At 46.7% G+C, this 11,907-nt stretch overlaps 1 pseudogene; it reads left to right on the forward strand.

The window, feature by feature from the left end:
* The first annotated feature begins 9,762 nt into the window (after window positions 1-9,762).
* On the forward strand, window positions 9,763-10,722 carry LOC120842900 (annotated as a pseudogene).
* The last annotated feature ends 1,185 nt before the right edge of the window (window positions 10,723-11,907 follow it).

The following is an 11,907-nucleotide window of genomic DNA, read 5'->3' on the forward strand; positions in this document are numbered from 1 at the left end:
CGCCTAGCGGAGCACTCGGTCCCTTTAAGCCCTTCATGTGATATTTCTTGGCCCGCGCGCCCCCATAGGGAAACGCGGAGCTGGTCACTCCTAATAAAGCCGGCCGTGCGTTGGACAGTGGTAACGTAAGCAGTGATACGGCTAGTTGCTATAGCAATGGAAACATGCACGATCCAGCACTGTCTGTGGCCGCTTTCACATCCTTCCAGAATTTCGCGACAGAGTCGTCATGAAAGTCACGGAGCCTACATTGTAGAGGGGTATGCTTTGACTCCACAGCGGAAACATCGGACGACTTCATGAGATGGGAAAATGCCTTGAACAGAAAATCAAAAGAAAACTTGCTAATGATGTTGCAGTGCAAGAGGTGGAGGTCACTTAATAACTTCAAATTTGAAGGCAGACGTTTCAGGACACTCTTAATGCATGCAACCAAAAAGACACGGCACCGTTCGAGGATGGCAGTCATCTCGTCCTCGCTGAGCGACGACTTTTCCAACTCATCGCGGGAGACTTCCCATGTGACAAGCCCTAACATCTAACAAATGGCCTTCCCAATCAGAGTCAGGAAAGGCGTGGGCAGGGAGAACAACTCGCTGAAGTAAACACATCACGAACGAACTGAGATCCGCATACAGCTTTGATGGATCTGGGTCTTCGCTCTGGAACACTCTGGTAAGCTTGTCAAATTCGTCTACAATGGTGCTTAAAAACTGGACAAACAAAAATGTCTGCTCATCATTGAACATCTCGAAGGGCATTTTAGCCAAATATCAACGCTCGGTTGTCCTTGCGACATCGAAGTGGGTCTTAAGCTCCGTCCTCTGGTCAAGTATCGCACGAAGAGCAGCGGCAATGCTCAGCCATCGCGTCGCGCACACACCTACCAACTTTTTGGCAACAAGCCACAGTTAATGACACTATAAATACTCTTTTAAGACTTGTCGCTTCGGAGAATGTAAAAACCAGTTGAATGTTTCTCGCATAAGAATCAATCTGCGTCGGCAGCCCGTCCTCTGCCTCGTTGCACGCAAGGTGGAGGGAGTGTGAAACACGCCTGACCAACGCAAGGTCAGAGTTCAACTCCCTAATTCTTGTATACAAGCTGTTGCGCTGGCCGCACACTACACTTGCCCCATCAGTAACGATTCCGACGCGGTCACTCGTGGAAAGTTTGCAGCTGTCTAGAAATTCGTTCAAATGGCTGAAAAGCCCGTTAGATCAGGCGTCCAGAATTGGGACTAGTTAAGGAAAGCAGTACTAAAAGCATTCTTCTCGCGAGAGTAGTACCTCGCAACAACAGCCAGCTCTTTCGTCGATGAAACGTCAGTACTCTCACCAAGAATAATGGAAAACGTGCCGCCCTTCATGTCGTCCAAAAGCAGCTCCTTGGAAGTTGGTCCAATCACCTTGGTGATGAGAGCCGTGCTCTTGGTCCTGCCCATGGATAGTGATGACGCTATGAATGAGTCTCTGAATGTGTAGCTGATCAGAGGAGTAACGTCGTCCGCGGTGATCAGCGATCCGTGAACGGCGATATGCGCAGCAAAGCGCAACTCGGCGGTCTTGATTTCGCGTGTGTAGCTTGGAGGCTTGGGCCGTGAAGTGACATAGGTCTCCAGTTGATTTTGTCAATGAGGCAGCACTCTGGACAGCGCCATGTTTTTTTCTTCCGTGTGCCCTGGGGTCCTGCACGTGAGCTCGTAGTTCCGATTTGCAAGCGCTGCAGGAGGCCAAATTTTCTGACGAAATGGGTGCGAGCCACGTCTATAATAAAGAGAAAAGGTTTAATTAAACCGCTGCGGGCGCATCCGCCCCCCCCCCCCCCTAGCCCCCAAACCGGAGGTGTTTGATGCTCTATGATGTCAATATGTATAACAAAAAAAAAAAAAAACAGTAAGTGTTAAATAATTACAGACTTATGCGTTGCACAAAACTTTGAATTCAGGGTCCTTCTCCCATTCCTTCTGTACGTCCGGTTGTATACTTCGCCCATTTTCCCATGGCGGCTTCGCGAAGTGCGTGGATTCTCCGAATTCGATGGCCACTGTGGGTTACGATGAAACTGACATTTTCCTTCCAGTGGGAACAGAAGTGATATACTTCCTTATATAGTACAGAACTAAAAGGAACCATGAACAGACCGAATACCAACCAGGATGTCAGCTATATGAACACAAAAGGATACCAGTATACCGATCATCCACTGTAAGGTAATATCTACACGAAGGCAAAAAAAGAACGAGAGGATGAACGATGAACCCTAACCAACCAAACAAGGCGCAAGGGGGATAACCAACAAGCCAGTGCAACGAAAGTCGACAAAAGCAAACCAGATAGGAAAATTAAATGACGACACAAACGACCACTTCAAAGACATACCAATATGTCCGTCCTCCGGTTTTGACCGCGGTCTGCCACACATTTTTTAGCCCCTTCTTAAGGCATATTGTATAGTACTATCTATATATATTTTTTTTGTACATTTAGTTGACATCCTGGCTGGTGTTCAGTTTGTTTCTGGAATTTTGTGTTATGTGCAGGGCTCCGTGTTTTCGGATAAATCCGAAGAACTCCGAAAAACACCCGCCGGTAAAATTTTGGTCAATTCGGATTTATCCGAAGAACTCCGAACGTCTAGTTTATGTACCAATGCCCCCCCCCCCCAACCCCCCCCCCCCCCCAAAAAACAAAAACAAAGTAACTTGTTTTTTTTTTGTGTTTTTTTTTTTTTTTGCAATTTGATCAGCACGGAGTCAGTGGTCCTGGGAAAATGGCACCATATTTATCGCTCAAATCTCAGACCGTTGTCAAAAGGGGTCTTGCCGCTTGTCTCGTCGAGGTTGATTCAGGGCAATAGGTCATTGTACATTTGGGTCTCAACAAGAGCCACTCTTTTGGTTTCCCGTTTGAGCCATGTGATTTGTGATTTAGAGAGAGAAGGTATATTTTTTTAAAGAGTGGAAGCTATGGACCATAAAGATTGTATTAAAGAGAGAAAAGGGACAGTTGCAACTCTCTATTACATCCTTCACTCTACCTCGCGCGGCCGCGGGCTAGATTGATAGAATAGGGTTTTGTAGTAGTAGTAAAAAGATGTTACTAAATGCCGGCTAACTTCATTACACGGTGGTTCGAATCAGCCAGCCGCTGTTCCAGAGAGACAGACACGAAGCGAACCTTTTCAATTCTCAAGAACTGTTTATTTTCAGAACAACGTAACGGGAAGAACGACGCGAGAGAAGGTGAAAGAGGGTACACGGTGTCGAGTGACCAGAGGCCGCCCCTCCGAGGCGCAGCTGGCGCTGTTTACACAGGGGTCCGTGGTCGCCCGTTCGCGGGTGGCTCGGTGGAATGTCCCCTCTGGGTCATAAATTTCCGGAGCACTCGAGGGGAGACCGTTGTTCCGAGAAACACAAGCACAAGACGGAACGAATGCGCATGCAGACTCTGAAAGCAACACACACACACAAAATACAACATAGGGTGGGATGACTAAGAGCTTCGTAGCGACTGCCCCCGGGAGTTTATTGATTTTAAAGTATCGAGGTTTATCGAAGCAACACTTGTGTGCGACTTTTGTCGTGGGACAAATTAATATTACCAATGGCAATAGCACGAACGTCAAATTCAACTAAAGAAATGGAATCGATACAAGCGCGTTTTATTTTTTATCTGGCATACGTTTAATCCGGTTATTATTTACATATTTATTTTCAATCGGAAACACGGCAAAATTAAACTCCGAATTTCGGAGAATTGGGAACCAAACAAATATAAACTCCGGGCAAAAAATAAACTCCGAAAAACACCCTCCGAATTTAACGAAAGATAAACTCCGAAAACACGGAGCCCTAGTTATGTGCCATCCATCTATACAAATCCGGTTGTGGAATGAACTTTAAGACGCGCTTAGACAGACATGTGTATTCTTTGTGTCCCCATCATCCCGGATTGCAGAAACAGAATAATGAACACCGCGTTATTCCCTGGAGGCTGTCGCAGTGCGTATTCTTGCAGATTGTCTCATAACTCTTGTCTCCCTTTACCTTCCACCAGATGTTCCGATTGACTTTTACGATTTGCAGGACCTGCTGAACCAGCTGCCGAAGCCTTTTTTTTAATTTTAGGGGATTTTAATGCACACAACCCCTTATGGGGAAGTGCTCGGTTGGACAATCGTGGAAAAGTCATAGAACGTTTTTTACTTTCATCATCACTATGCCTTTTAAACAGTAAACAACCAACATTTTATAGTGCGAGCCATAACACTTTCACATGTATAGACTTGTCTATATCATCAGCTACATTATTCCCTTGTTTTTCATGGAAGGTTTTAGATAATCCTCTTGGCAGTGATCACTTTCCCATCGTTTTAGAAAGTCATATTCCATTGCCCACTATTTTAAAGCGAATTCCTCGATGGAAACTTGAACTGGAGGCCACACTTGACCCATTAGTGCTTGAGAGTATGACACCAGAGGAGGCTACTTGATATGTTACCGAGCAAATCATAAATGCAGCACATCACTCTATCCCCAAGACATCCACAAACCTCCCAAAACGGTGCAAGCCGTGGTGAACCCAGGAGTGCAGCACAACTAGGCGAAACCAGAAAAAAGCATGGGACACTTTTCGAAGGTATCCGATTCCCAAAAACTTGGTGGAGTTTAGAAAAAGAAAGGCGAAGGCTCGCTGGATACGAAAGCTGGCAAAACGGACATCCTGGAAGATTAAGTATGTCTATTCCCTGAGCATCGCTACCTCCGCGAAAGAGGTGTGGGACCGCTACCGTAAAATTAGGGGTGACTACCGTGGTTTCATTGTTCCTCCTCTCTTCGCCCCATCTCCTGCATCGTTAAAGGATATAGGAAATGCCCTCGGCATGCACTTTCAGGGTGTGTCTTCCTCTGATAACTACAATGCTTCTTTTAAGCTGTTCAAGAGGAATGCAGAATGTCAGCGACTGAAGTTGTCAGGTGCGGATTCAGAACCTTCCAAAAAACCGTTTACGGTTTGTGAGCTAAAACTGGTCCTTAACACCAAGAAACAATCCTCACCAGGTCCCGATTCTATCCACTACGAAATGCTTCGTCGGCTCTCTTTGGAATCGTTTGAACAGTTGCTTAAATTCTTTAACCGCCTCTGGGAAGACTCCTACTTTTCCGACGCATGGAAATGTGCACATGTCATACCCTTCCTGAAACCGGGAAAGGACCCCTCATGTCCATCAAGTTACCGCCCAATTGCACTCACTAGCTGTCTGGGTAAGACATATGAGAGACTCATTAACAGGCGACTTGTATATTTTCTTGAAACTAACAATATCTTGGATAAGAATCAGTGTGGTTTCCGACAGGGTCGGTCCACCTTGGATCACCTGGTACGCCTTGAAACCTTAATTAGGGAAGCATTTGTAAACAGGCAGCACTGCGTTTCTGTATTTTTTTTTATTTAGAGAAAGCGTACGACACTACTTGGAGGCATGGTATTCTTCAGGATCTTCTTGCCTATGGAGTACGAGGTCGCATGCTCCGTTGCATTAAAGCTTACTTAACGGGACGAACTTTTCAGGTTCGGTTAGGCACCACTCTGTCCGATATCTTCTTACAAGAAAATTGGGTCCCGCAGGGAGGTGTCCTTAGTGTCACACTGTTTGCCGTCAAGATCAATGCGATTGCTAAAGTGATACCACGTTCCATTGCATATTCGCTCTATGTCGACGACCTGCAGATCTCTTCTTCCTCTTGCAATCCTTCTAGTTGCGAACGCCAGCTGCAGCTAGCAATAAATAAAATCAGCAAATGGGCAGATGAAAATGGATTCCGGTTTTCAGCTGAGAAAACAGTGTGCGTACCCTTCGCTCTCCGGCGTGGGATATGGCTAGAGCCCAGCTTAGAAATAAACCGAACTCCTATAGTCGTTAAAGCTGAACATAAGTTCGTGGGCATTATTTTCGACAAAAAGTTAAATTTTAACTCCCATTTACAGCAACTAAAACAGAAATGCTTAAAATCCCTTAACATTCTCAAAGTTCTGTCGCACAAAACATGGGGTTCAGACAGAAAGGTCCTGTTACGCTTGTATAACTCTCTGGTGCGATCCCGTCTCGACTATGGTGCTATAGTCTATAACTCGGCGCGACCATCCTCGCTGAAAATGTTGGACCCTGTGCACCACCTTGGCTTGCGGCTCGCCACGGGCGCCTTCCGTACATCTCCTGTGCTTAGCTTGTATGTGGAATCTCATCAGATGTCCCTTGCCAAGCGACGGCAGTATTTAGGCCTGAGTTATGCTTCCCGGATTATGTCGGACCCTGACCATCCAACCTTTACTACTTTGCAGCGATCTCGGTATGCCCGTCTTTTCGGGAACAAGCCGAGGACGGTTAGACCTTTAAGTTTTCGTGTGGGAAGTGATCAGGAATCTCTTCAACTCGACCTTAATGGGATTGAACTCCTTAAGAAGCCTCTACGTATTGCACCTTGGGAGCTGCTTCCAGTTTTTCGTGACTGGACGTTTACACGGTTCAGCAAACATAGCGTTCCTCCACTTATTATTCAACAAGAATTTGTTGAGCTACAAAAGAAATACAGCAACTATGTTCACTTTTATACTGATGGATCCAAGAACTCCTTCTCTGTAGGAACTGCCGTTTACTCTGAAGAATTTACAAAGGCCGAACGACTTGAAAGCATGGCTAGTATTTTCACTGCAGAGCTTTGTGGCGTATTGATGGCTATAGAATACATCATGGCAAGCAAAACTATGAAAGCTGTTCCCTTTGTGGACTCACAAAGTGTTGTTTCGGCTCTCTGCTCAATAAAAGATACCAAATATAAGCTAGCCCAATTAGTGCGATTTAAAATCAATAGTTCCTTAGTTCGTGGCCATGATATAAAGTTTTGCTGGATCCCCATTCACGTCGGACTTTTGGGCAATGAAAAAGCAGACCAGTTGGCTACCTCCACAAAAAATCTCACGGTGACCTCTACCGGCCTACCCTACCAAGATGTGAAGCCCCTGATTAAAAAAGCACTCCTCCGAACGTGGCAGTCTGAATGGGACCAAGAAAGTGAAAATAAGCTCCATGTGGTAAAACCAGGTTTAGGATTGTGGGAGAGTGCATCTCATGAAAATCGCTTTATCGAAGTTCTCCACTGCCGCCTTAGAATTGGACACAGTTTCTTGACACATGGGCATCTCCTTTGTGGAGGGGACACTCCAGTCTGTGAGAACTGTGGCGAATCACTAACGGTCCTTCATATTCCATGGCTCTGTTCTGGTCTTCAGCAGAACCGACGTGCTTGCTTCCCGGAATTTTTCGCATGCAATATTCCTTTCCATCCTGCACTCTTAGTGGGTGAGCATCCCATCATTCCCTTTAATCGTGTCATTACATACTTAGAAAAAAGTGGTTTTTTACGTCGATTTTAACTTTCATATCCCTCCCTCACCTTCTATACCAATAACAAAACTTTTGTTGCAGAGCTGATTTCACAGTGAGCCTTTCAAGACTGTTACTCTGAGCAAGATTATTACACCTGTTTGGCGCAGTATGGCCTTCGTCGCTTTTACGTCAGTAAACCACCAATACAACAACAAATGGCGTCCCTTGCACGTTCGGTGAACTTTCTGAAACGCTCATAGAAGCGCATCACAGCATACCTTCCACTGTATTAATGGGACGCTTAGTATCGTGGCACGGTAACCAGAATGACGTCACGGGAAAACTATACAGAATTAAACACAGTGTAGGAGCACGCCAATCAACGGACAACCAAAAGAATGCGCAGAACAGGTGCTGTTAGGGCCGCAAGGAATTGCGCCGTTACTGGTTGAGATGTAGGAATAACAGCACACGCTTCTATTCGCACAAGATTCGAGGGTAAACAATTGCAGAAGGTGCGCAAAGAGCAGACGAATTATACTTCAGCCTCTGTCGCACTTACTATCAAGTTCACAACTGCTTTTCCCTTCTATACCGGAACTGATGTCAACGTTTCAAAGCTATTTTGAAAATAAAAAAAACTAGGCGCTATAGACGTTCTTCCTTGGGGAAGTATATTCTCCCCCTTTCGACTTCATCTTTCCTTCGCTGATCGGAGCAACGAGACATAAGTTTGATCGCTCTTTGAGCCTTTTATTTGTTCTCCGGAGACTTCAACCGATAAAACTCGGAGAGGCTCACACTCGGCAAGGCGGCCCGCCAGGTTGCAAGCATGGCGGGACAACTGAATGCATGCGTAATGGTGCTGCCAAGGGGTTCCTTTCATATTGGGAACCTAATATGAAAGTCGGACAGCTCGTTGAAGAGGTGGGGAGCATGGTTGGAAAGGTGGACGATCGATAATCACTGGACACCACTCCAATCCACTTGGCACATCAATGCCCTGGAGCTGATGGCGGCCTTCCTGGTCCCTCAGGCGCTGGGAAAGATGTGTCTCGGGGCTCCATCCTTCTCGAGCTAGACAACACAGCAGCAGTAGCTGCCATCAACAGAAGGGGCAGCCCCTGCTCTGTGTTGCGCGGGCGCTCGAGCAGCAGCTCGGAGCCTGGCGCGGGCTCATGACATAAAGCACGAGAGTCAGTTCTCTTCTGGTACCGAGATGTGTGAACTCACAATCAATACATGGTGCCGAAACCCGGGATTGCGACGAATTCTCTGCAGCTTTGCAGATTCTCGTTGCTTTCTCAAGGGTCAGGTCATCCTCCCTCAGCAGACGTTCCCGCAGTTTGTGATCTCTGACGCCATCGACAATCTGATCTCTCACAAGAGAATCTGTCAGGTCGCCGAAATTACACGAGCGCACTTTGAGTTTAACGTCTCTCAAAAAGTTTTCAAATGACTGACCTTCCATCTGGATCGTCTTGCGGAAAACGTGGCGTTCGAATGTTTCGTTAGCTTTCGGTGCACAATAATCTTGAAACTTGTGAACTACCGCCTCGAAGCTTTCCCTTTGTTCTTCCGTGAGAGTGAATGTGTTGAAGACGTCGACAGCTTCAGGTCCCGCGACGTGCAGCAAGATAGCTATCTTCTGCCTGTCTGTTCGAACCTCTGGATCAGACCCGGTCGCTTCAAGGAAGAGCTCCACTCGTTGAAGGAATCGTTTCCAGTTGTCTGCGACGTTCCCTGAGAACGATAAACCTTCCGGTGGTTTCAGCATCTCCATATTGGACTTCAAGGTTCGCCCGGTCAGATATCAGTCGGGTTTCGGCACCATGTATTGTTTGTGAGTCCACACATCTCGGTACCAGAAGAGAACTGACTCTCGTGCTTTATGTCATGAGCCCGCGCCAGGCTCCGAGCTGCTGCTCGAGCGCCCGCGCAACACCGATACATGCTCTTCTCAACTCACCAGGATAGCCCACGAGCTACGGTCGTGGTGCTGGGCGAGGGGAATATCAGTCAGGGCGCAACACATTCCGGGGAACATGAACACGGGGGCAGACCAAGCATCCAGGAGTGTGATGGATGCCAGCAGTTGGAAACTGCAGCCAGCTCATATTCAGCAGGGTCAACTGTCTGTGGGGCCCCGCGGACACGGACCTTTTCGCAGACTTCTTCAACCACCAGGTGAGGCGCTGGAACAGCTGGAAGCTGGACCCTCGGGCGGCAGCGGTGGATGCTCTCAGCCAGGACTGGACGGGTCAGGGCCTCTATGCCTTCCCACCGTTCATCCTTGTGAGCAGATGCACTGCCAAGTTGCAGACCTCCAACAGTCTGCTCATTCTAGTAGCTCTGGTCTGGCCATCTCAGCCATGGTATGGCTCGCTGCTGCGCAACTCATACGAGGAACGTCTTCTTTCCCATTCAAACCACATACTGCGCAGACACGACATGCAGGTACATCCAATGCTCAGCACGGGAAGCCTGACACTAGCAGCATGGAGACTGACCAACTCAAGCAAGCACATAGCCAACTTTCGGAGCAGGCTGCACACCTCATTGAGGCATCATGGAGGCGGGGAACACAGCTCACTTACACCTCTTGGTCGCAGATTGGAACGCTGGTGCCATTCAAGAACTGTTAATCCCTTTTCTCCAATTCTAGCACAGGTTCTCATTAAGGAGAGCCTGTTATATAATGCACTAGAGGATATATGTTACCGCTCTGCCTTGTCTCAGGTCTTGCAGAACTTTGACGGTTGCCCTCATGGGGAGCACCCAGCAGTGGTGCGTCTGATGAAGGGAGTGTTTAATTCTTAGCCCCGATACCCCACAACTTGGAAAGTTAAAACAGTGGCAGCACTCCTGCAATGGTGGGGTCCCAACAAGGACAATATCCTCAAATCGCTCTCTAGCAAGCTAGCTACGCTGTTAGCCCCTGCATCAGCAGGCAGGACGGCAGATCTATGCCTGCTTTCGACATGCCACATCCGGAAGCAATCGACGGGTTGGGAGCTCACGCTCAGCTGGCTCAGAAAGACTTCCAGCTATAGGGTATCTAAACCCCCTCCAAACCTCTTCTTCCCGGCTTTCCGGGCACATTTGCGGCAGTGGCAGCGGAGGCGACAGTGTACTCATCCTGCTGATACATTCCAGGCAAAGTTTTCGAGCCTATTCAAGTCGGGCCTATCAAGCGACATTATCAACACTGCAATCACCGCAAGCCTGTTATATACGCGCCGCCAGGGAAGCCAAGGGCACAAAAAGACAGCGTGCAAAGCGACACCGGCACATTGGCGGCAGCGGCAACGGAGGCGACAGTATACAATTAAAACTTGTTGTTGGCCTAGTTGGTTCATGATGCAGTATAGAGGTTTTTTGCGCGACACAGGGGACAATTACAAGCGAGTAGACACGGACAAGCGCTTGTCCGTGTCTACTCGCTTGTAATTGTCCCCTGTGTCGCGCAAAAAACCTCTATACGACAGTATACTCATCCTGCTGATACATCTCATGTTGGAGGGCAATTTATCACTTTCGTGCTTGTCGTTTATGTTTGATTTGTTTGCGCTGCTGTTGTTGCCACATTGTGAATTGCTCTTTATGTAATTATTGTCTACTTGTGCGGTCATACTGAATTTCTTCCGGGGAATTCTATAAATCTTTATTAATGGCATCTTGTGTGCATTGTGTGCGTTGTGACGAACCACTCGATAAAGATAATTTAATGACATGTTCGGAATGTATTTATTTCTACCATCTGGAAATCTGCTCAGGTGTCTCTGAATCAAGTTCCAGTGTTGGATAAAATACTCGATAAAAGTATTTAAGTTAAGTTACTAAATACCTGCCTCATAAAATGTTTAAAATACTACTCAAGTTACTTTCACTGTAAAGTATCTTGAATAGAGTACAAATACTAAGATATGTAACTCAATCACTCTTGAAGATACTTCCACATTGTGTAATTTGTATCTACGTCAGTGACAGTTGCGCAAATCTGGTTTACCAGAATGGTTTGTTAGCACACAATAACAAAAAACGGCAGAAAAAAGTAAGGTTATTCTATACAGTTTAACTGTAAGGAGCAGGATATCACTGATACGTGTTACAAAACATTTCTGGGCCAAAAAAAAAAAAAGAAGTTATTTCAGCTATAGTGACATCGCTGGATATCACGTCCTGCGGCGCACCTTAGACGCATCGTTTAACTACAATCCATATTCCCCATATGGGGAGTTCACTATGAACGAACTTGGGATACGGAAATGAGCGAATGGAAAACAACAAAGCCCACATGATATCCACGGCACTGGTCGCACTCAACGTTGGGGGACGCTTTGTTGTCATTTTGAGAGCTCATCCTGCTCGAAGTTTGTTTGCTGTCCTGTTCTCTGCTTATCAATGTTCGATTACAAACAGTGTTCGCGAGAGCAACAAGTGCCAAACTAACGACAAAAAAATCAACATTTTGTTGTAGCGGGATTAAATATACAACAAGGAAAAAAGTGTCTTCT

The sequence above is a fragment of the Ixodes scapularis genome, unplaced genomic scaffold (assembly GCF_016920785.2).
Source record: "Ixodes scapularis isolate PalLabHiFi unplaced genomic scaffold, ASM1692078v2 PGA_scaffold1__304_contigs__length_218370807, whole genome shotgun sequence".
NCBI classification, from domain to species: domain Eukaryota; kingdom Metazoa; phylum Arthropoda; class Arachnida; order Ixodida; family Ixodidae; genus Ixodes; species Ixodes scapularis.